The sequence below is a fragment of the Dasypus novemcinctus genome, chromosome 21, assembly GCF_030445035.2.
Source record: "Dasypus novemcinctus isolate mDasNov1 chromosome 21, mDasNov1.1.hap2, whole genome shotgun sequence".
In the NCBI taxonomy this organism is placed as follows: domain Eukaryota; kingdom Metazoa; phylum Chordata; class Mammalia; order Cingulata; family Dasypodidae; genus Dasypus; species Dasypus novemcinctus.
The window spans coordinates 65,014,638-65,040,954 of NC_080693.1; the positions used below are offsets into that span (position 1 = coordinate 65,014,638).

At 38.3% G+C, this 26,317-nt stretch overlaps 1 long non-coding RNA gene across 2 annotated transcripts in view; it reads left to right on the top strand.

Annotated features, from left to right (window-relative positions):
- LOC105744676 (uncharacterized) overlaps nt 1–25,718 on the top strand; it is a 146,799-nt gene extending 121,081 nt beyond the window's left edge. For both annotated transcript variants that reach the window (XR_009182498.1, XR_009182495.1), the window contains 3 exons: nt 16,104–16,174; nt 17,086–17,158; nt 25,026–25,718. This is a non-coding gene — a long non-coding RNA (uncharacterized lncRNA). The remainder of the gene's footprint in view (nt 1–16,103; nt 16,175–17,085; nt 17,159–25,025) is intronic.
- The last annotated feature ends 599 nt before the right edge of the window (nt 25,719–26,317 follow it).

Sequence of the window (26,317 nt, forward strand, 5' to 3'; positions counted from 1 at the left end):
TCCTTGAGGGCAGGGACCACACTTTATTGTCACTATCATCTCTGTACCTGTCATAGTGCCTGATGTTTGCTAGGTATTTGTAAAAAAGTGTTTTTTGAGTAAATTGAAAGCATTTTATTTATATATATAGCATTAAAAGAAATAAATTTATTTTTACACAAATTTTTATTTCAAATCCTAAAATAGCTTTTCTTCTCCGTTTTTAAAGAAAAAAGCAGAAATGAAAAGAAAACATACCTTTAGATGATCTCTACTAAAGAATCATTAATGTACTTTTGCAGAACATCATAAAAATAGTAATTATTACAGCTAATATCTACTGGACTACCAGGCATTGTACTCATCATTCACATTTAACCCTTACAATAACCTTATGTAATATATTTTACTATTACCCCATTTTACAGATGAGGAAACTGAGGCACAGAGGATTTATATAACTTGTCCTAGGTCACCAAGCTAGTAAGAAGCAGAGCTGGTATTTGACTCCAAAGCCTCTGCTTAAACCTATATGAAGAAAATAAGGTTTAAAATAGCTGTTACTTTAACCTTAACTTCGAGTTAAGGTTTAACAGGTAGAAATACCTGTTAAAACTTCATCTACACAATGGGGAGATACTCATGATGATTACATTTTCTCTTTTGATTTATTTTCCCTAGTTATCTCCCACAATTAAATATTTAATTTGTCCATGGTCACTGAGACTTTAGAAATTTAAAACCATAATGTAGGTGACGTCAGTTAAAATGACAGAATATTCTGAAATTCACCCCTCCATAAATGCAATGAAAAACTGGCAAAAATACAATCGACTCTTTCAGAACTCTGGAAACATAAAAGTTTGAAGCAATACTGGGAACGCTGAATCAAGAAAATGGTGGAATTTCCATAAGGACAGTGAGTTTTGTGGTGTTTTAACTTTCCCTAGACTCATTCCCGGCTCTCCAGCTCAGCAGTAACCTTGAAAAATGAATGTCCACATGCCTGGCACTACAGGAAGCAGAATGTAGATGGAGCTCTTTCAAAGCCTAATTCCCAAAGAATTGTCATTAATTAACCTGTGTGGTGAATCCTTCGAAGACTCCAATAGAAAGGCTTGTCTTTATTTGACCTAACTGGTAGCTGAGTAGTGCTAAAAGCCCCTCCCCAGGGAGCGAGTTGTAAAGAAATAATTATAGGTAAATGTTTTCACGTCATAGCTGCCTAAGATAATGGATAATAGGGCAAACAATAGCCTACCTGAAAAGCATAAAAAGGAAAAGCAAGGAATTAGAGATCCATGGGAGATTTGAAAGCCTGGGACATACTCCTCAGAATCCAAAAGACCATCATTTTTAATCCAGAAGGGCTGTGAGCATGCTCAGGGAACACCTGAGAAGGTCCTAAGCTTTAAATCTGAGACACCGTGCAAGCAGTAAGTGAAGGTTAAGGGAGAGTTCTAAACTGTCAGGCTACAGTTGAAGGCAAGCCTCAACAAACATACAGAGCCCCTTGACAAGACTGGGAGATGTATTAGGAAATCTCAGTTCAATCACTAGCTGGTCACTAAGATAAGAGAATAAAAATAGCAATTGCCCTACACAGCAAATAATACAGACTTTAAAAAATTAGTTCAGAAAAGTCACTAAACAACTATTACAACAAGGAGCAACATCAAAACTGGGAGAGGAGAGAATCTGATTTCCAGAGTTGCTACATTTTATTATATTATTTTTTGTTATTTTTAATTTTTCCATTGTATTATTTTAAATGTCCCATTTTCAATGAAAATTTATGAGACATGCAATGAAACATTGGTCCATACACAAGGGAAAAAGCAATCAACAGAAAGTGTCCTGAGGATGCCTAGACATTGGTCTTAAGACAAGGACTTTAACCAGCTATTTACATCAAAGAGATCAAAGAAGCCATTTCAAAAAACTAAGGGAAAGCAAGAGAATGATGTTTCATCAAATTAAAAATGTCAATAAAGAGATATAATTTATATAAAAAAGAATCAAGTAGAAATTCTGGAGTTGAAAAATTCAACTGAAATGAAAAATTTACTAGAGATCAATAGCAGATTTGCACAGGCAGAAGAAAGAATCAGTAAACTTGAAGATAGGTCATTGAGATTAAGCAGTCTGAGAAAAGAAAGATAAAAAGAATGGAGAGAAATGAACAGAGCCCAGGGCCTGTGGGACACCATTAAGATGTTAACATACTCATAATAGGAGCCCCAGAGGAGAGTAAGGGCCAAAGAAAAAAAACTTCTTAAGTCTGATGGAAAACATTAACAACAAAAAGAGGCACAGATTTCTGGTGCGGCTGACAAGCATAGAAGCAGACACAGAAGAACACACAGCAGATGGACACAGAGAGCAGACAACTGGGGGGTAGGGGGGGAAGGAGAGATAAATAAATAAAAATAAATCTTAAAAAAAAAAAAAAGAATGACTCTTAACCACACTTCCAATTTATTCCATCGGTGTTTGTAAATAACATCTAGGCTTCGTTTAAGAGATTTACTGGGTTATAATTACCTGGCACCCAGGGGTGAATCTGGCTTTTAAGGGATCTGCAGTTTATCTAATTCTGTGAAATCCTTCCTAATAAAAAGTGCAGAATTATGAAAACAACAATTGCTAGGGTCACCTCCTAGGACCTTGGAAGGGGCCTATGCAAGTGAGGGGCCCTGCAGCTTAAATGTCATTCAGTTCATGATAAATCCACCTCAGCTGGGATCTTTTTACCAATTTTTTAAATGCAGGGCATATATTGTTTTAACTTATAAATACCCCAGTACTGTGTCATATAGGTCATAAAATGACAACTCAAGCGGAACCATCTTCCCTTGGCAACTTGCCTTTGGAAAGTGATACAGTAAGACTCATGTCTCACCTACGGAAAACATTTCCTGAAGCAAATTAGTTTTGTCCGTTAGAAAAATTTGACCAAAAACAAAGGAGCCCCAACATACACATGGTGTATTGGGACCATTATTGCAATCTTTTGAAAGTAGCTATGAATTAGTTTTAGGGCTATAGCTTGGTTCAAATCACATGACACGAGTGTTAATTTATTTCCTGTACCGGCTAGCTCTAATTCTCTCATTATATTTAGCAAATGCCTCTTTCTGTTGCTTAAGATGAAGACAGAAACCCAAGATGGCCACTCTTGCATTAATCTTTACTAACCCCCCGCCCATTCCCTCCTTTGTCATCCCCTACTCTGTTTCCTTGCCGCATGGATCCTAGCAGGGCTCTCCTATGGTTTCCCATCAACATCCATCTCCTCCCTCCAACCTGAAAGTTTCTTGGGGATAAAGTCTTTGTCCTATTCCTCTTTGTAGCCCCAATACTTAGTACAGTGCCTGGCACACATTCGGCACGGTGCTTGGTGAATATTTTTGAATGAATTCATTAAATTTTATCAATTGTGATTCCATGCTTTTTTTTTCTTGTGCTGCCCATACAACTATAATGAAACTTGGATTCTTTGAGGGATTCTCAGTGCTATAAAATAGTTGGTAAAGGTTGGTGAGTTTAAGACATCTGTACTGAAGCTACTAAAGCTTCTTGGTGGGGGGAACCTAATGATCCTGCTCTCTGGTGTGCTGGCAAAAGAAAAATGGACCCTCAAGTTGTCTTTCCCCAAGTCAGGCACCAGCAAATTAAAGAAGTGAGGGGAAGGCAGCTGCAGATGGGCCTTCCAGATGCACCCTGGGCACCTCCATCTAAGCTGAAAGGAACTGTGTGAAGCTGGAAAGCTGGGTTTCTGAACCACAAGACAGGTAGACAGTTTTTTCCAAAGTCACGTTTAGAGGAAGAGGATTTTCACCTTTAGTTTAAAACCCCCTTTTAAATTGAACATGGCCATTATGATTTACTTGTGTGACAGAAAAATCAAAGAACTTTGAAGCTGAAAGGGTATACAACCCACACATCTGGTTTGAAGAGGAGTCAGGAAAGAAAGTACTTGGAAAAGGCCAAAGCAAAATACTTTCTTTACGAAAGTTTTCACACCATAGCTTAACATAAGCACCATCTTTCTTCATGCATCAAAGATTCCTATTGTCTACAGATAATTCATAACTACAAAGGTATATACTTTTTGAAAAAATGTTCTGGGTGATTAGGGAGAGAAGTGCTCTGTTGCAAGTTTTTAGGAATTTGCTTTGTTTTACCATCTGAAAGAAGTTGATGGCCAAGGAGAACCCTGATCTTTTGCTCCTGGAGGACTTTGGCCAAGCTTTGTTCTTTGCAGTTATATATCACATATATTTATGCAGCTAGAAATTTTGCATGTGAGCCAGAATCAAGGTTAAAGTAAAAAGTGGAATTTCGAGGACATTCACACATCTGAATGTCATCATTGGGATTCCCATGGCAATGTTAATTTGAGTGTTACTTGCTTGGTGACTTTTATTGCCCATGGCAAAGATCAATACCAGGGAAAGGAAGGCATGAATCAGATGAGTCTTCTGGCCTTTTTGTACCTTAGTTTCCTCAGTTTGGAAAAAAATAAAAAGGATCTTAAGACATACTTTTCAGAGTGTTTGTATTGGGCTTACTTACACCCAGCTAATGATACTATGTTTTTATACATAAACCATCCTTTTACATGTATCCATCTTCTACTTCACTTACAACTTGTGTAAAAACTGCATTCCATACCAGGCCTGAAATGTTCCAAAGCTGAGTTCTGTGAGTAAATTGCAACCAAGATTTCTACAAAAAAAAAAAGAGACAGAAACAAAAGGAAAAAATACATTCTTTTCAGAATATTCATCCTTTGGCAGTGATTCTAATTTTTATATGATACAAGATAACCTCAAGACTACCTCCATAGTATTGCTGTGTAAGGTATTTACTTATGATTTATACATTCTGATTTGCACATATGGTACCTTAGGTACAAAACTGTAAATGCTCAATAAACACTTGTAGTAAGTATTTCTCTTTATTTATTTCCCAATCTTGGCACTATTGACATTTTGGGCTGGAGAATTCTTTGTTGTACCGGTTCTACTATGCATTGCAGGATGTGTAGCAGGATGTCTGGCCTCTGTCCAATAGAGGGCCAGTAGTACCCTCACAAGTGTAACAATCAAAAATGTCTCCAGACATTGCCAAATGTCCCTTAGGTGCAAAATTGTTCAGGCTGAGAACCACTGCTCTAGAATGATTCACTCCGATCTTTGTAATAATGCCAATCTTTGCCAGAGATTAAAAGGATTTGCTATATAATTTTAGTAGCTTTTCACTACAAATTTTAATCACATTTCAAAATGAATAGCAAAGAGATTCATAATCAATTTTTATAAAAATTCCAAATATAATGAAGTTATATTTGTAACTTACACAAACTGCAAAAAGGGTAGTGGTTCAAATGTGCATCTTTCAATAGACTGTATTTTATTGCAGGATAAATCTCTAGGAAAAGTAAAAGGAAAATATTGCCTCAATTAGCTATTAGATATCTAATTAGTAAGAACAAATGTTGGAGTTTAGAGGGATAATATGGAATCAGTAGTATTTGTCTAAACTCTAAACCTTAGCAATTGTTACCTGATCCTTCTAGGGCTCTTAATACTCTCCCCGCCTCTCCTAAAGTTTCATTTTCTGATCTTAATAAATAAAATATACAGCTATAGATCTTGATAGATCTTTCCTGAGAGTAAGGGAATTGATTAGATGAACTTTTGTAGTCTCATTAAATTCTAGATTATGAACTCCTTGAAAGGATGGACTAGGTTTTGCTCATTTGCATTGCCTGCTATGTTTAAAACTAACACATGGACATAAAGCAAACTCATATATTCATGAAATGAGTAAATAGCTGGGGAGTAAGTACAAGGACAATGACTTTTCTTTTAGGAATGTAGTTTTATGACTTCATGGCGCCATCGTCTGCACCTCTGCTTGTTCTTCATTAGGGCCTGTTGACTTAGGTGTTTGTATCCCCTGCGAGACCGTGATTTCCTAGAAGGGTGGGAACCCTGTCTTACTCGTCTTTTACCTCCATCACTGGGGCATAATGCAGCATAATTTTTAAAAACATTTTCATTGGTTGGCTTTTTCTAATGAATGAGAATAAATATGCCAATGTGAAAGAATTAGCTTACAAAGTAGAAGCAATGAAAGCCGCGCTACATTGAGCAGTTGTCTCACTTGCCCAGATGCTGGAGGTGCCCAAGAAGACCAGCGCGATCGTGGGAGTCCCCTAAGCCCGAAAGGCTTGCCGACTCAGAGGACTCTCTTTAGTGTCCTGGGCGGTTCTTCACACCCGCCTTCCCTTAGCCTTCCAAATTTGCAAAGGAATTTATTTGCTAAAGAGTATCATGAATTAGTTTAATAAGTTCTGGACTGCACAAAGATAAAAATCACACCTTTATAGCAAAGCTCATCGTCTCTCCTTACCTCTGAATAGATATAAATTGCTAGGCAGGTGTTCCCTCATTAGCAATGGGGCTATAGAGATTTTTATTTTGTAATTAGCAGTTAGGAGCATTTCTGATAGGCTTACTTAGTGAAACATTTCTAGCTATACCATTTAACTGTCATTTTAAACATCAGTTTGTTATACAGTATAACAATTCCTGCTTTGAAATCCTTAACACCAGCCTTTTCTCTTGGTAACTAAATATGCTCTTGATAACATTGTTTACATAATTCATCTGCTTAAGTAAATATTTAATATTTAAATGTTGATTTAATTCAGATTAAACTATCAAAAATTCTGGGTTAATGGCATTCAAATTAAGTATGTGTTCTGTATTTTCTTGTCGTTTAAGCAAAATCTGAGGTTAACTTTAATTCCTCTCATTCTTCTAAACCAACTTTTTCAAACATTTTCTATAAAAACCAGATAGTAAATACGGTAGGCTTTGCAGGCCATATATGGTCTCTTTTCTTACTTTTCTTTTTTCTTTTATAACTCTTTAAAAATATAAAAACCATTCTTAGCTTACAGACTTTATAAAGATAGACCATGTACCAGATTTGCTCTGTGGGCCATAGACTGAATATAAACATGTTATATGGACTTATAAATGAAGGTTCATATGGGTGTCTAGAATTACTCAGATCTCCTTACCAATTTCCCTCTACAACTGAAATTTCCTTCTATTTGTATCCTGTCTATATAATTAAAATTGAAAATTGAAAATGCAAAGGAGGTATTGAATGCTAGAGATGGGCTGGGACCCTATAGATTTACAGAACTGTAGGATTTTATTGCTGGAAGAAATTTTAGAGACTATCTAATTCACACCCCTTGTTCATTATATGGATAATGTATGATTAACTAACTAACTTACAAATATTGGAGGGATAGCAGGCCTTCAAATGAATCCTTATGTAATTCGCTCAAATTATTGTCACTGAGAATTCTGGAAAATGAAAAGGTTTTATTTCTGGATTAAAATGCGAACTATAACTATTTGCTGCACAGCACTAACTCCCATATACGGGGGAAACCTGGGTAATGTTGCCACCTAAATATCCTAGTTCTTATTTAATTTAGGGATGCGATCTCTGCTCTGTTTTTATTCAACCCTTTCTTCTCATGCCCTCCTTTGGGTCCCCCTCGGTGCTCCTCCCTCCACCTGTGAAAAACACACTTACTCCACCTGCGCTTCCCGCCAAATCCTGTAGTTAATGCCTAGCACTCTACATTACAAAGCCCCTGTTAGAACGCAACTCTGGGTGGCACCAAGATCTGCAGAACTGCCATTTCCTCCTTTCTTTCCTCACACCTCATCGTAGAAGTCCAATGTGGAGCTATGTTAGGGCTGCAAGCGAAGCCATCTGACTTTTTTCCCCATTAAAACTTTTTTTGAGAACTAAGATGTGCATAGACTGCATATAACATAAATGTTAGGTTTAATAATTACAGTGCTCCCAGGGTGCCCTTTTCTAGTCACAACCCTTTCTCTGCCCCTGGAAGTAATCACAATCCTGATTTTTTATTTCCTTGTTTTTAAAATATAGTTTTACCTATTAAGTGTCAATAATAAACAACAGAGTTTAGTTCTGCCTTTTGAACTTTAAATAAATGGAATTGTATTATATGCATTATTTTCTATCTCAATAATGTTGAGTACATTCACTTGCAATGGAATGTATTATTTTCTCTCAACAAAATGTTTGTAAAATAATGTTGCTGCAAGTGTAGCTGAGGTTGGTTCACTTCAGTGCCTTAATGCTGAATGTCCAATAAGGTAAGCACTAGACACATGTGGCTATTGAGTGCTTAGTGTAGCTAAGGAATGGAACTTTTAATCTTATTTATTTTAATTATTTTAAAATTTAAATTAAAACACTGATAATTCAGTTATTGGAAAACCTCTGAGTATGTTTGGAATAACTTGGATATGCAATGCTACTTTTTCAACTATAAATTTTATGAAATGTCAATAAATACAGAAGTTTTATGATGAAAATTTAGCAAACAAATGATGATTTCAATGACAACATGGAAAAAACAATGTAAACTCTATCATTAATATTTTTATATTGATTACACAGAGTAATGGTAATATTATGGATACTTTGAAAACAATGTAATAAAGAATGTAGAGGGAACGGACTTTGGCTCAGTGGTTAGGGCATCCGTCTACCACATGGGAGGTCCGTGGTTCAAACCCCCAGCCTCCTTGACCCGTGCGGAGCTGGCCCATGCGCAGTGCTGATGCGCACAAGGAGTGCCATGCCACGCAAGGGTGTCCCCTGCGTGGGGGAGCCCCACGCACAAGGAGTGCGCCGGTGAGGAGAGCCGCCCAGCGCGAAAAGAAAGAGCAGCCTGCCCAGGAATGGTGCCGCCCACACTTCCCGTGCCACTGATGACAACAGAAGTGGACAAAGAAATAAGACGCAGCAAATAGACACCAAGAACAGACAACCAGGGGAGAGGGGGAAATTAAATAAATAATAAATAAATCTTAAAAAAAAAAAAAAAAGAATGTAGAGGGACCAGAAGTAGCACAAGTGGTTGAGTGCCCGCCTCCCAGATGGGAGGGTCCTGGGTTTGGTCTCTGGTGCCTCCTGCAAAAACAAAAACAAACAACAAGCAAAACAAAAGAAAAGCCCTCTTGTCCTTGGGCCCCTGTTCTTGCTTTCTGTGCTCTGCTCTCGCTGTTTTTACCCTGCCATGGTTGCCATGCAAGTAAAACCTGGGCATTTATAATCTATAACGGGGAATTATAATCTGTAAACCAGCATGCTTTATCACTTTTCAGCCTTCTTCTCTACCTGGGACCCATGATCTGTTATTTTCTCTCATTTCTCTTCCCTCTCTACCTTAATAAAGTACTGGCCGAACTCACCAAAAAACAAAACAAGCGAAGCAGATGTGGGTCAACTGATTGAGTGTCCATCTACCATATGGAGGGTCCAGGGTTCGATCCCCAGGGCCTCCTGGCCCATGTGTAAACTGGCCCATGTGCAGTGCTGTGGTACGCATGGAGTGCCCTGCCATGTAGGGGTGCCCCTGCATAGGGGTGTCCTCATGCAAGGAGTGTGCCCCACAAGGAGAGCCACTGCACATGATAAAAGCTCAGCCTGCCCAGGAGTGGCACTGCACACAGGGAGAGGTGTCATCAGCAAGATGATGCAACAACAAGAAAAAAGAGACAAAGTTTCCCAGTGCTGCCAGATAATCCAAGCAGAGGCAGAACACACACTGAATGGACAGAGAGCAGACAACACAGGAAGGGAAGAGAAATAAATAAAATAAATCTTAAAAGAAACTGCAAAAAACCAACTCAGGGGAGCAAATGTGGCTCAGTGGTTGAGCTCTGGCTTCCCACATACCACGTCCCAGGTTTAACCCCTGCCCACCCCCCCCCCCCCCGGAAAAGAATGTAGAATATCTCATTAATAATATTTATATTGATTACATGTTGAAATGATAATATTTTGGATATAAGGGTTAAATAAAATATATTATTAACATTTACTTCACCAGTTTCATTTTTACCTTGAGTTTTTAAGTGACTATTAGAAAATTTAAGGTTCCACATATGGCCTTACATTATATTTCTATGAGACATTGATGCTTTATAATAGTCACTGTATGACTACACCAATTTATTTACTCAATCTACGGTTGGATACTGAAATATTTCTAGTTTTGTTGCTATGGGCATTCTTGTACTTGTATCCTAGTACACATTTGCCTCAAGTCTCTTTAGGATATAATAGGGATACAAAGTTTTCCTAAGAATTTGTGCTATTTCAAATTGGCAGATTAAAAACATCCCAAAGTCTCTACGCCCAAAAAATCCACCAAATCTTCAAGAGTGACAGAAAAGATATAATTAAAAAATCCCAGCCTCAGCTCTGCAGGGCATGGGAGTAGCTTCACAAAGGCTCCCCTACCAGAAATGACCTGGGGCCACCTACAGGGTGATTGGTTGGGGTACTGTAAGAAGAGCAGCAGATGGCACATCAACTCTACATGCCTCTTCCAAAAGGGAAGATTCTCAGGGGAAAGCCAGCTGGATTACAAGCCCCAGCAGCTCATTTCCCCTCACTTCTAGAGCTGGAAAACAGAAGCAGCAGAATATCAACTACAAAGAGCAAGTACACTCAGGAGTGACCAAACAACTTGCGAAAGCCTAGTCCATTATGGGCAGATGAGACACTCAAACAAGAGTTTATAACAGACAAGGAATTAGAGTTAACAGAGAAAGCACAAGAGGACTTTAGAATAAGCAGAATTAATATCCTTAGAGAAATGTGAGTAGATATTACACCCATTAAAAATAATCAACTAGCCCAGTGTGAAAAGAAAGACCAGCCTGCCCAGGAATGGCACCGCCCACACTTCCCGTGCCGCTGACGACAACAGAAGCGGACAAAGAAACAAGACGCAGCAAATAGACACCAAGAACAGACAACCAGGGGAGGGGGGGGGGGAATTAAATAAATAAATAAATCTTAAAAAAAAAAAATAATCAACTAAAGATGACACAAATGGAAAGTATTATCATTGAAACAAAAGTCTCACCATATGAACAGCAGAAAGGCCAGGTAAAGAATAAGCTAGAAAACTGTCAGATCCAGCCAATGATTTCTACAGAATGCAGCAGAAGGGAACAGGAATGGTCCCTAGATTAGCCTGATGCCAGGGTCTGCAGAGGAATGTTATGTCCTCTGCTTCACCGAGTATCAAAGTAAAGGCCAGGGATAGGCTGGGAGCGTTTCCTGAACCTGACAACCAGGCAGTCACATAGCCAGCATCTCCTAAACAGTGAGCTAAGGGAGTGGCAGAGAGCCAGGAGTATAGAAGAAACCCTACAGGATGTTAAAGGTAGATCTCTGTTGCGCTTTCCTTGCTGGCAGGACCAGTAAAAGTTATCTAGGATCTGAGAACATGCTATGTTGTTTTGTGAAACTATTTGCATCAAGTTCTGTATCCTTTGATATTTGAAACATTCTGGCTTCCTTCACCGTGTCTGTTGGCAACATATTTACATTAATCTCATCTCAATTCTTTTCTCATAGTTTATGATAATTGAAATTTTACTACCTGGAAACTATGCCACTGAAATCAAGGGCATTCTCTTATAAGATGGTTCAGCTCATCCAGAATGTGGGTACATACATTTAACAATTATTGTTAAAATAAAAATGGAAGATTTTAAATTCTCATTAAAAAAAAACTCTTGGAGTCCTGAGGATGCATCAGAGACCCTGACCTCAGTTTGAAAGTCACTACATTAGAAGGAATAGTAGTGATGGTCAGAACATGTGTGCAAGGGGAACGGTCACCCAGCGATGCTGGGATTGATTCACCTTCTCACCTCAAGGAGTTAATGGTCTCATATTTTCATGGAAATGATGCAGAAAGGAAAAAGTATGACCAATGATGTTTATAGTAATCTTCATAACTGTAAAATTTGGAAAAAAACTCCAACCCTCTACATCACATGACAAAAGCTGTAAGTGGACACTATAGATGATGTGGTGGCTTGGAGCTCTATACCCCAGAAAAACATATGCTTCATCTTAATCCATTTCTAAAGGTATGAACTAATTGTAAATGGGAACTCTGATGACGTTACTTCGGTTAAGGTGTCACCAACTGAATCAGGATGGGTCTGAATCCTATTACTGGAGTCCTTTATAAGCAGAATGAAATTCAGACAAATAAAAAGGCACAGGGAGAAGCCAGAAGCCAACAGAACCCAAAGAAGCCAACATGTGCATTGCCCTGTGACAGAAAAGCCAAGGGCCAAGGATGACTGGCAGCCAGCCTCAGAATACCACAGTCCTCTGGGAGAAGGCACTGCTTTGATGATGCTTCGATTTGTGACTTCTCTTAGCCTCAAAACTGTGAGCCAATAAATTCCCCTTGTTTAAGTCAACCCCTTGCATGGTATTTGTTTTAGCAGACAGGAAACAAACTAAAAGAGGTGACACACAAAAGGTCACAGGATATGACAGTAAAATGAAAAAAATTAAGACAAAAAATGAAACTTGTTTATACTACTACTAAGTTTACAAACTATTAACACTAACAAGGATTCAATAAGGGCAGAGAAGAGCAGAGTTGATCCTTAGCTGTTTACGGCCAGTGTCTTCTCTGGTCGTCTGGTGCTCATTTCAGAATGTTTGGTTAAAGAATTTGAATAGCATGTTGGGACATGGAAAAAACTAAAGAGAATGTATTTAATTAAAATAATCAATTGTATTAGTCAAGGTTCTCTAGGGAAACAGAATCAACAAGGGGTATCTGTCAATAGTATGCGACTCTATAAGAGTCTCTCACACAGCCGTGGGCATGTACGAGTCCAGGTTCCGCAGGCAGGCTGCAGCCAGGGGCCGCAATGAAAGCCCAGTGAAGGTTCTTGACGAGTTCTGGGAGATGTTGGCTGTCCAAGGATGAGCTGGGAAATTCTCTCAATGCTGGAGTCACTTCCCTTTTTAAGGCATTCGACTGATTGGGTTAAGCATCACTCATTGCTGATGGCAGTCCCTGACTGATGTAATTATAACCAGCTATCTATGATTTATCACTGAGTCAAGTCAATGGTGACTAAAGTCCATAAATGCCCTTGTATTACAGTTAGCCCAGTGCTTGCTTGACCAAACAACTGGGCACAATTACATGACCAAGTTGAAACAATAGCCTAACCATCTCATTATTAATGTATTTTTTATTTTTTTAACTTTTAAAGAAACTTTAGATTATGTAACTGTTACATAAAAAATATAAGGGATTCCCATTTTCCCCACCCTCTCCTGCTGTATTTTAAATTAATGGGGTTTGTGTGTGTGTTTGTGTGAAGTTGTTTGAATGACAGGTTAATAAAATTTTAAAAAATAATGTTACGAAATTATACCTAGAAGGAACGTTTAGACTGAAAAGTGCGTCAGGCACCAAAATATCCCCAAAAAGGAGCTTCAAATAAGGAACCAACTGGAATGAAGTACCACAATCTGTTGAACTCCAAATATTCCTTTTTTGATTTAAGCAAAAATTTAAAAACAATAAGGAATCAATTAAACCCAGGTATAATATGTTCTCAAAGTATAAAAATATCAAAACCAGGCTTGAATTAAAATTTAAGAAACAAGGAAGTGGATATGGCTCAATGCATAGAGCTTCCGCCTACCATATAGGAGATCCAGGGTTCGATATCCAGGGCCTCCTGGCACGTGGTGTGAGCTGGCCCACATGGAGTGCTGCCACGTGCAAGGAGTGTTACCCTGCACAGGGATGCCCCTGTGCAAGGAGCGGCCCCCCACACGAGGAGTGCAGCCCTGCGCAGGAGAGCAGACTGTCTAGGAGTGGTGCCACCCACACGGAGAGCTGACGCAGCAAGATGAAGCAACAAAAAAGAGACACAGAGAAGGGACACTATGAGACACAGCGAACTTGGGAGCTGAGGTGGAGCAAGAGAATGGTCACCTCTCTCCCAGTCCTGAAGGTCTGAGGATGGGTTCCCGGAGCCACCTAATGAGAATACAACAGACACAGTAGAACACACAGTGAATGGACACTGAGAGCAGACAATGGAAGGGGGTTTGGGGGGAAATAAGAAAAAGAAAAAAAATTTAAGAAACTGCCATTTTTAACTTCTGACCAGGTTTCCTTTCACCAAGGAAATCCTCTGAATTTCAAAATATTCATTCTTTTTTTTCTTCCTTCCCTTCTCTCCCCCCACCCCAGTTGTCTGTTTTCTGTGTCTATTTGCTGTGTGTTGTTCTTTGTCTGCTTCTGTTGTTGTCAGTGGCACGGGAATCTGTGTCCCTTTCTGTTGTGTCATCTTGTTGTGTCAGCTCTCCGTGTGTGTGGTCCATTCCTGGACAGGTTGAACTTTCCTTCGCGCTGGGCAGCTCTCCTTATGGGGTGCACTCCTTGCGCGTGGAGCTCCCCTATGCAGGGACACCCCTGCGTGGCAGGGCACTCCTTGCGCGCATCAGCACTGTGCATGGGCCAGCTCCACACGGGTCAAGGAGGCCCGGGGTTTGAACCACAGACCTCCCATGTGGTAGATGGTCGCCCTAACCACTGGGCCAAGTCCGCCACCAAAAATATTCATTCTTAACCCAATTATCCTTCTTCCCACCTCTGTAAGTTTTAGGAAATTAAGAGGGCTCAGGGTTTCATTTTTGTACTTAAATATATATGGCTATTTCCAAATTGATTTATCCTCCTTCACCTGCTTTCTAACTCTCCATAGCGATGATCAGTCCTGGACATTATATCATCTATCTTTTGTATTTATATACTTATTTGTCTATTATATATATTTGTAAACTCCTTGAGAGTGGGGATATTCGGTTTGATCCTGGGCCTGGATCCTCAGCACCCAGAACAAATGTGCCAAAAATGTTGAATGAGTGAAGTGTCAGCTACACTAACTTTTATTTTAAAAATCATCATTTATTAACACTCATGAGAATAAGTACAGCTTTGCAGGAAACAAAATGTCTTTCTTCTCCCCTACATTTGTGACTCACTCTTTTATGATATAAGAACCCTGTAAGAATTTCATAAAAGCTATGGACCCTTTTCCCAGAAAATGTACTTTCATGAATAAATGAAAAAAAAATGTGCATGTAACTTCCATTTGTGGATCAGCCCTTCAGGGCAGAGGTCGATGAATAGAATGGGTAGAATTCAGGGAGTGAACTTTGACGGGGAAAAAAAAATTACATCTCTATTTTCACAAACCTCTAACAAAAATTTAACATTTTCTTCCATTACGAATGTAGGCAATACAGTAGATTAGCATATAGTTTATTTTGTCACCATTAGAAATCACAGATATTTTCATATCACCTTATATATGTTGCAGATCTCAAAATTTTTATCACTGGTTCTCACCACTAATTTGAAAGTATAAGTCATTATACCCAGCAGTATCTATTGTTATTTAATGTGTTATAAGAACTTTATCTATTACCATTTTACTAATTTATTTTTTAAAATATTTTGAAACTGTATTTCAATCTAATTCATTTCTTTGCTTTCCTATGTATTTTATCCTATGCATTTAAAAACAGTATTCCAAGAAGAGAGCTACAGGCTTCTGCAGATTACCAAAGAGTTATAAGGCAAAAAATAGTTAAGAATGCCTGCCCCAGGAACCCACGGACCCTAAGTTAAGAACCTCTGCCTTCAAAAGTATAAATCTCAAGTTGACAGAAATCTGCAAACCTTTATCAAACTCATGTTACAGTATATAAACTTCCAACTACATAATTTTTAAAAAATAATTTTAAATTTATTTTTAAAATCTATGTAATATATATTCATATAATTCAAAATTCAAAAGGTGCATAGTTGATAGTTGAAAATTTCTTTCACATCCCTGTCTCTCAGTCTACCCCTTCTTCATTTCCCAGAGGAAATTAATGTTACCTACTTCTTGTGCCAAATGATTTGAATTTTTATTACAAGTTTGGGAAATAAAATCTCCAAACTGGATATTCTCAGTGAGAAATAGAAAATATATGTAGTTTTTAAGAATTTCCAAATAAACAGTCAGGTTCTACCATTTCTTCCCTTATCACTAGGATATCAAACTAACAGTGTATCTATTTTAATGATGTCACAAATCCTCTTAGATTCCTATGGCTATTGGGTCTTTTTTTTTTTTTTTTAGGTACTGGGCCGGGGATTGACCTCATATGTGGGAAGGCGGTGCTCCATCACTGAGTTACATCAGCTCCCTAGGTATTTTATTTTTAATTCAAAAATAATTTGTGACTTATCTATTCAAGTTGAACTAATGGTATGATACACAAATTATCATGAAAAATGCTTGTTAATTATCTTGAATGTATGTATTTTTCCAAAATCACCTGTATGTCTAAACAGACTTACAAAACAATAAGAAAATGATAAACAATTGAACAGTAAAATGGGCAAAGGACAATTCATAGAAGAAATATAAATGGTCAATAAATATTTAAAGGTTAAGGACTGATGTCCCCAAGATGAGAGAGAGAGAGACATTGTAGAGTTCCATACCCCCACACAGTCTTCAGACAACTAGCAAAAACAGGTAGAACCATCTTTCTCAGAGCTCTGAAAATCAGTTAAAGAGTTGCAGTAATTGTACAAGTACTGAATCAAGAAAAAGGCAACTTAAGAACAGTGGGAAAACCTCAAGGCACGATCATTAGCTCTTCCCTCACGCTCCCTCCCCAACACTGTGTGGAGCCAGCCTGTGCGCTCAGTGCAGGTTCTGGTCCTGGTTTCAAAGGAAGCTGTGTAATCCTTATGCATATACTGGGGTGCATGTATGTTTGTATCAATATATCCGGTGGCAGCCTAAGGACTGAACCAGGACTCATCTCCGGCTTGCCTTCCCAGAACTTGTCCTACACACTGAAGCAGCTTACAGGCAGCCTAATCAGTGTAAGAAATGATAAAATCACAGCATTTTGGTGCAAAGGATTACCAGTCTTACAGCATAGAGTGCCAAGAACCAGGAGGATTGACTACTTCATAAGGAGAAAATGGGGCATTGAGATCTGTGTAAATGGGGAAGTCCTAAGGCCAAGAGTGCATACCCAGGACAAGACACATGCTCAGAAAAAACCATAGAGGGCCCTAAGCTTTTGCCTTGCTTTGTTCTTTAGGTTCACCTTTAGAAGGACTAAGCTCTGAAGGAGAACCAGCCAGCAAAGAGCCAAGCTGCAAAGACTTTGAAAGGTATTTTGGTTTGTTCATGCTTGTTAGATCCTGGCATTCAAGAAAATCTGTCATATCACTAACTGGATACAAACGTAAGGAACAGACACCTCAGGGATTAAATTCTAGAGGTAACACATTAAAATATTAAAATGTACAGTGTGCAAAAAGGTTGAAATGCATATAAAGAAATAAGAATAATGGCTCATCCAAAGGACAAGATAAAACATCAGAAACCATCAGTGAAGAAGACTAGACTTTGGACATACCAGAGACTGACTTTTAAAAAGTGGTCTTTTTCTTTTAAAGAAAAGTTTGTTTGTTTGTTTGTTTGTTTATTTCCCTTATTTTGTGGCTTGTTTTTGTTTGTTTTTTCTCTGTGTCCATTCACTGCCCATTTTTCTGTGTCTGCTTGTCTCCCTTTTTGTTGTGTTATCTTGCTGTATCAGCTCTCCATGGCACAGGGACCATCAGCTCTCTGAGGCACATGGGCCAGCTTTGCCTTCACAAGGAGGCTGTGGGATGCAAACCCAGGGCCTCCCATATGGTAGATGGGAGCCCAACTGATTGAGCCACAGCCACTTCCAAAAAAGGTGGTCTTAAATATGCTTAAAGAGTTAAAACACAAGGAACTAAAGCATATATGGAAAAAGATACATGACACAACAGAGAATTTCAATAAAGAGATAGAAATGATAAAAAAGGAACCAAACAAATCTAGAGCTGAAGAGCCACTAACTGATACAAAAAATTCCCAGAGGGGCTCAACAGCAGATTGGAGCTGTAGGAAGAAAGAATCAGTGAACTTGAAGATAAGACAATTTAAGTGATTTCGTCTGAAGAAGAAGCAGCAAAAAGAATGAAGAAAAGTGAACAGAGCCTAAGAGATTCATGGGGCACTACCAAGCATACCAATAAATACATTATGGAAGGCCCAGAAGGGGAAGCAAGAGAGAAAGGGGCAGAAAGAATATTCAAAGAAGTAATGGCTGAAAACTTCCCCAGCTTAACTAAAGGAATGAATATACACATCCCAGAAGCTCCACAAACTCCCAACAGGATAAACTCAAAGAGATCCACATCCAGACACATTATCAAATGCCAAAGAAAAAGAGAATATCCTGCAGAGAGAGGAAATACATTAGTACAAGGAAGCCTCAATAAGATTAAGTGACAATTTCTCATCTCTTCTTGAAAGCAAGAAGGCAGTGGAATGACATTCAAAATGCTGAAAGAAAATAGTTGCCAATCAAGAATTCTATATCTGGAGAAAATGTCTTTCAAAAATGAAGGAGAGGGAGTGGGTGTAGCTCAATGGTTGAGCACCTGCTTCCCATATATGAGGTCCTGGGTTCAATTCCCAGTACCTCCTTTAAAAAAATGAGGGAGAGATCAAGACATTCCCAGATAAATTAAGTTGAAACAGTTCATGACCACTAGACTTGCCTTACAATCAAAGCTAATGGGAGTTCCTCAGGTTGAAAGTCAAGAACACTAAACACTAAACAGAGGCTACAAAAAGAAATAAAGAGCCTCCTGGGTGGCGGTCTGCTCCTGGCGCAGCTGCTGTCTTGGCTGTACGGCACCGTCTCGCAGTGTGGGCAATCCATGGGCTGAGGTGAGGGTCATGATGACAGATTATGGCAAGAAGCAGTGCAATGAGCTGGAAGCTCTGGAGTCCATCTACCCCGACTCCTTCACAGTATTATCAGAAATTCCACCCAGCTTTATCATTACTGTGACATCCAAGGCTGGAGAAAATGATGCTATTATTAAATGGCACATTGTAAATTAAGGACTGATTCGCCAGATATGTTATTTCTCTATACTTGACATTTTAAGTTATGCACATCAAACTATTGTGTCTTAACTGTCCAGACTACACTGAAGTTTACATATAGTGAAAAACACCCAGGTTAAGGTCTCCTTTATGAAATATTCTCCCAGGAAAATCTAAACAATAATGATGTCACAGATGTTTTAAAATTATTAGCATTATGGGGAGAAGAAAATCTTAATATGGTAAGATCTTTACTTTAGTGTCTACTGTGCAAGAAAAATTAAATGAAATAGTAGGTCAAGTAAAAACTAGAAGAGAAGAAAAGAAACAAAAAGAAAAAGAAGCAGAAGAAGCTGAAAAGCAATTATTTCTTGGCACTCCTATCACAATTGAGAATTTCTTAAGTTGGAAGGTCAAGTATGATGCAGAGCTCTTAGAGATTAAAAAGAAATGAATGAGGGAAGTGGATGTGGCTCAACTGATAGATCGTCCACCTACTATATAGGAGGTCCAGGGTTCTGTACCCAGAGCCTCCTGACCTGTGTGGTGAGCTGGCCCACATGCAGTGCTGCCACGTGCAAGGAGTGCTGTGCCATGCAGGGGTGTCCCCGTGCTGGGGAGCACCACATGCAAGGAGTGCACCATGCAAGGAGAGCCATCCAATGTGAAAAAAGCACAGCCTGACCAGGAGTAGTGCCACACACACAGAGAGCTGATACAGCAAGATAACCCAACAAAAAGAGACACAGATTCCCAGTGCCATCTGATATGAATGCAAGCAGACACAGAAGAACACACAAGGAAAGGACAAAGAGAGCAGACAATGGGGGGGAGGGGAGAGAAATAAATAATAAAAACTTTTTTTTTTCATTTTTAAAAAAGGGGGAAATTTTTAAATAATTTTAAAAAAGAAATGAATAAAAGAAGAACAAGCAGGAAAAAATTAATTAAGTGGGAAGCAGGTACCTGAAACATCTGTCATAATCTTGACATGTCCGATATCTATTCTTGGAGGATGCTGGAAACAACATGGAGGTAGATGAATCTTTATTCCAGGAAATGGATGATTTGGAGTTGGAGGATGATGAAAATGACCCAGACTCTAATCCTGCCAACCCAGAGGGTGACGCGACTGACTGATAAACTGTCCCTATCTGCAGAGATGCTTGACTGCCACAGCATCTGCTGAGAGAGTTTTGATTTTCCTTTCTTTTACTCTAAGAAAAAAATGATTTTCAGGAGAATACTCTTCTGATAACTTTCAACATTGAACTTAATAAACTGACCTTAAAATTTGAAAAAAATAAATAAATAAAGACCTCTGGTAAAAGTAAATATAAAAGTAAATATAGGGGTAATTATAAATGCTAATACTATTTTTGATTTGTAACTCAACTTTTCACTTCTTCCAGGTTCTAAAATATAAATGCATAAAAAGTAATGATGCATCTATACCTTTGTCACATACTTTATAAAGACAAGAACAACACAAAGACGGGGGACAGAGAGGTGCAAGAACATAGTTTGTGTATGCTATCAAAGTTGGTATTCCATAAACGAGATTTTATAGATTAAAATGTTAAATTTAAGCCCACGGCAACCACAAAAAACATCTGAAAAATATATCCAAAAGGAAATAAGGGACTCTAAATGTGTCACTACAAAAGAACAATTAAATACAAAAATAGGCAGTAATGGAAGACTTGAGGGACAAAAATGTATGAGACTTAGAAAAATGAAATTAGAAAAATGACAGAAGAAAGACCTGCATTCTCTGTAGTTACTTTAAATACGAATGAGTGAAATTCTCCAGCTAAAAGGCAGAGACTGGAAGAATGGGTATAAAAAAAGCTGGACCCCAGTATATGCTGTTCATAAGAGACATGCCTTAAATTCAAAGACAAATGAGAGTTGAAAAGTGAAAGGATGGCAAAAAAAAAAAAATCCATGTAACAGTAACTAAAAGAGAGCTAGTGTGTCTATACTAATACTAGGCAAAATAGACTTTAAGTTAAAAGAGACAAAGAAAGACACTATATATTAATAAAAGGGTCAATTCATCATGAAGATATAACAATTTCAAACATATATGCACCTAACAGCAGAGACCCAAAATACATGATGCAATATTGATAGTTTTGAAGGGAGAATTAGAAGGTTCCACATTAATAGTAGGAGAACTCAATACACCACTTTCGATAATGGATAGAACATCTAGAGAGAAGATCAATAAGGAAATAAATAGAAGACTTGACTGATACTATAAACCAATGAGCTCTAACAGACACATACACATAGAACACTTCAGGGAACAACAGCAGAATACACGTTCTTCTCGAGAGCATATGGATCCTTCTCTAGGATAGATCATTTGTTAGGTCACAAAACAAGTCTTAATAAATCAAAATATTGAAATCATACAGAGTATCTACTCCAACCACAATGGAATAAACCTAGAGATTAATTACAGAGAGAGAATAGGAAAATTCACAAATATGCAGAAATTAATATACTCTTGACCAATGGGTCAAAAAAGAAATCACCAGGGCAATTAGGAAATCTCTAGAGACAAGTGAAAAGGAAAACAAACATACCCAAACTTATGGATTGCAATAAAGGCAGTATTCAGAGGGAAATTTATAGCTGTGAATGCTGGAAAAGAAGGCAAACGAAACCCAAACCGAGCAGAAGGAAGTAAATCGTGAACATCTGAATGGAGAGAAATGAAATAAAGAGTAGACAAATAACAGAAAGGCTCAATGAAGCCAAAGGTTGCTACTTTCAAAAAGAAGAACAAAGTTGGAGTACCCATACTTCCTGATAGCAGAAATTAATACAAAGCTACAGTAATCAAAACAGTGTGGTACTGGCATAAAGAGAGGCATATAGACCATTGGAAAAGAACTGAGAGTTCAGAAATAAACCCTCACATCTATGAGTCATTGGTGTTTTTTAATTGAAAAATGAGAGAAAGGGAAAGTACACACACAAGACATGGGTGCAGGCATGCTCCAGGCAAGAAACACACAACGTGGGGCCCCAGGGTAGACCTTTTTAAGGCCTTTCCTCCTCCTCCTTTCCCATATTGAGGAGGGATCTCAGCTATTTGCTGTCAAATTGGTTGCCTTTCTACTCATGGTGACTCATGGATTTTTGACAAGGATGCCAAGTTCACTCAATGGGGAAAGAATGGTCTCTTCAGCAAAAGGTTCTGGGATCACTGGAGATCCACTTGCAAAAGAATGAAAGTGGACATTTACGCCATATCCAAAAATTAACTCAAAATATATCAGAGACCTACATATAAGAACTAAAACCATGAAAGTCCTAGAAGAAACAGAGGAATATCTTGAGGACTTTGTGTTGGGTAATGGATTCTTAGACTTTACACTGAAAGCATGAGCAACAAAAGAAAAAAATAAATAAATTGGAATTCATGAAATTTATAAACTTTGGTGCATCAAAGGACAAGTGAAAAGACAACTTCCAGAAAGGGAGAAAATATTTGGAAATTATATATCTGATAAGGGTTTACTATCCAGCATATATGAAAAAACCTTTTACAACGCAATAAGAAAAAGACAAATAACCCAATTTTAAAAAAAGGACCAAGGACTTGAATAGACATTTCTCAAAAGAAGATATACAGGTGGTCAAAAAGCACATGATAAGAAGCTCCACATCATTATCCATTAGGGAAATGCAAATCCAAATTACAAGGTACCACTTCACACCCACTTGTATGCCTATTATTTTTTTAAAAATGGAAAACAACAAGTTTTGGCAGAGATGCAGAGAAAGAGGAATGCTTGAGCATTGTTGGTCGGAATGTAAAATAGTGCTGTCTCTGTGGAAAACAGTTTGGCGGTTTCTCAGAAAATTAAGTACAAAATTTCCATATGATCTGGCAATCCCATTTCTAGGTATATACCCCAAAGAATTGAAAGCAGGGACTTGGAAAGAATCCGTACACTGATGGTCATAGCTGCATTAATCACAAGAGCCTAAAGTTTAAAGCAGTCCAAGTGTTCATCAATGAATGAATGGCTAAACAAAATGTGTTATCAGCATACAATGGAATGTCATGCAGCTGAAAAACAAAGGATGTTCTGATACATGCTACACCAAGAATGAACCTTGAAGGCATCATGCTGAGTGAAATAAGCCAGACACAAAAGGACAAATATTGTATGATCTCACTGACATGAAATAACTATAGCATGCGAATTCATAGTGACAGAAGTAGATTTCAGGGTACAAGGGGTAGGCATGGAGGTGGAGAACAGGGACTTCATGCTTAATGGGTACAGAGGTTCTATATGGGATAATGGAGAAGTTTTGGTAATGGATGGTGGCGATAGTATAGCACAACATTATGAATATAATCAACACCACTGAATTGTATATTTGAATGTGCCTAAAAAAGGAAATGTTATGTTGTGTTATGTTATGGCAATAAAGATGAAAATAAAATATACATTTAAAGATATTTAAACTCATAATTATGAGAATACTGATTCAGATGGCATCACTTTTATTAACCCATCAGGTCAGGAAAAGGACGGAGACCATAAAGTGGTGAAGAGTGGGGAAATGAATGCTGCCATGTCCTGATGATTGGAGTGTGTGTTGGGACGTTTTATTGGAGAGCAACTAAATTTTTATATTTACCTAGTCTTCACCCAACAATTTCATTTCTGGGTGCCTATTCTCCAGAAACACCTGCCCATGTTCACAAAGAAGTACGTAAAGGATGTTCATTGCAGCAATGCACGTAATAAGGCTACTGGACACACTCTAAACATCCGTCAATACAGTAATCATTAAATGAACTATGATACATCGATACTATGGAATACTATGCAGGAATTTAAATGAATGGGGTAACTATCTATATCCTGGAAAGGAAAGAAATCTAAGACATCAGGAAGTGAAAGAAACAAGTTGCAGGATGGTACAGTTTATACAGGGAAGAGAAAAGACTGCATAATGAACCTATTGTAAATATGTATGTAGGCAAATGCATGAAAGAAGGTCTGGAAAGATGCAAACCAAACTCAGAGTAACAGTATTTCAGGGGTGGGGGATTAAGAGCTGAGAAGAATTTTTACTATATCTGTTATTTCACTTGTATACATTGAGAATATAATCATCTATTACTTGTATAACGAAACACAAATTTAAATGGCCTCTTTCTTATTTTGAAGATGTTCTACCCTATATATTTGTAAAATAACCATAAGTTGCAATCAGTAGAGGTTGATTTTGGATATAGAGGAGGGAAAATACCTTTTCTCAGAGGTATTGACCTCAAAATTCTGGACCAAGAAGGGTCTTACAATGCAGTTAGTTTCCTGTAGTCAGATTTGGAGAGAATATACTCACAGTTTCTCAACCCAGGGATATCCCTTCCATACATTTTCATCAATGTAAGAAATAGAGTTTCCTCGGAAATTTCTGTGAAGAAACGCATTTCATATCCTTGAATAAGTAGGAAAAGAATGAAAAGACTAAGTGTAAAGAATCATGGCAACCTCATGGGAAATATTTTAAAAGCAGAAAACACCAGCTTTCCAATTTCTACAGTGGTCAGCTTCTTAATTTGCACAATTAATAAAGAAATACTATGGGATCAGTGGCACAAATGATAGGGCCATCTCAGAAACTGAACTTCCTATTAGTCCAATTTCTTCTCCTTTGTCATTATCAACAATAAGTATAAAGAAACCACATGCCAGGAAACTCCAAAACTTTGGCTAAGTGCCCACTGTTCACACTTTTACATGTGTTGGAATAGCAAGGGCAATTAGAAATTAGAGATATTATATATTGATGCATAAAGATCTCTTAGTCATACTGCTCAGAGACAGTGCAAATCATTGAGCAAGGAATAAAGTATTACCTAATCAGGGGAAAAAGTACCTAAGAATACATATATGTATGTCAATGCAAAGGAAAAAGATCTGTAGGAAGGACACACAGCAAAATGTTAACACGAGTCATCTTACATGTGGTATGGAGGAAGGTGGAAATGGGAAGAAGGGGCAGAGGAACTTTCACTTTCACTTATCCCATATACTTATGACTTTTTTTTTTTTTTTAATGCAGTGGGACTGTATCTATGAATGACACGTGTTGAAGAGACGTTTAAATGTCCGAGGTTCAGTTGTGACCACTAACTCCATGGAGGAGTTTGAATCTTGACCTTTAGCTCTGTTCTCTTCCCTCAGCAACAGCTTATCTACTGAGTTCATCAAATCAAAACAGTGATACACTGTTTCTGGGATGTCAGAAAGAAGTCATGGTGGGAAGAGGACTTGGCCCAGTGGTTAGGGTGTCTGTCTACCACATGGGAGGTCCGCGGTTCAAACCCCGGGCCTCCTTGACCCGTGTGGAGCTGGCCCATGCGCAGTGCTGATGTGTGCAAGGAGTGTCGTGCATGCAGGGGTGTCCCTGGTGTAGGGGAGCCCCACATGCAAGGAGTACGCCTATAAGGAGAGCCGCCCAGCGCAAAAAAAAGTGCAGCCTGCCCAGAAATGGTGCCGCACACACAGAGAGCAGACACAATAATGTGACGCAACAAAAAGAAACACAAATTCCCGTGCTGCTGACAACAACAGAAGTAGACAAAGAGGAAGACGCAGCAAATAGACACAGAGAAGAAACAAGAGACAAGCAGGGCGGGCGGGGAGGGGGAAGGGGAGGAGAGAGAGAGAGAGGGAGAGAAAGAAAGAAAGAAAGAAAGAAAGAAAGAAAGAAAGAAAGAAAGAAAGAAAGAAAGAAAGAAAGAAAGAAAAGAAGTCATGTTATATATGTTTGGTTTGTAAGTTCACAATTATACATTGTTTACATATGAGTGATATATTTCAAAAAATTTTTTAAAAAAGAGAGAAGTAAGTCAAAACAGACACTTGTCTGCCCATCTGCCCAGTGGACATTTGCACTCAATCAGGAGCCTTCTTGTAGCTTTATGCTCACCTATAAAAGAAGCCTAAAAGCTGAACTCATGTCCCTCAAACTGGCTGTCCTTCCTGACAGCGATATTTCCATCTGCTGATTCATGATCATTCTCCTAATCATCCCCTGGAGTCATATTTGTTTTGTTTTGTTTCATATTTGATTTTTCTTCTTCCTGTTTACCCTGTCCCCAACTCCTAGAGTCAATCACCAAACCCTGCCCATTCTCCCTTTATAGTACTGCTTTATAGTTTCTTTTCATTCCTATCACAACCACTTTGATCCATCCCCTTCTCATTTACCCTTAGCTTTTGCTAGAACTTTCTACTTGGTCTCCCAAATCAAGATTTCTTCTCTCTAGATTGCTCTATATATCGATTTTAAAATAATCTTCCTATTTTAATAATTTCTCTTACTTGAAACATTCAATAGTTCTACATATC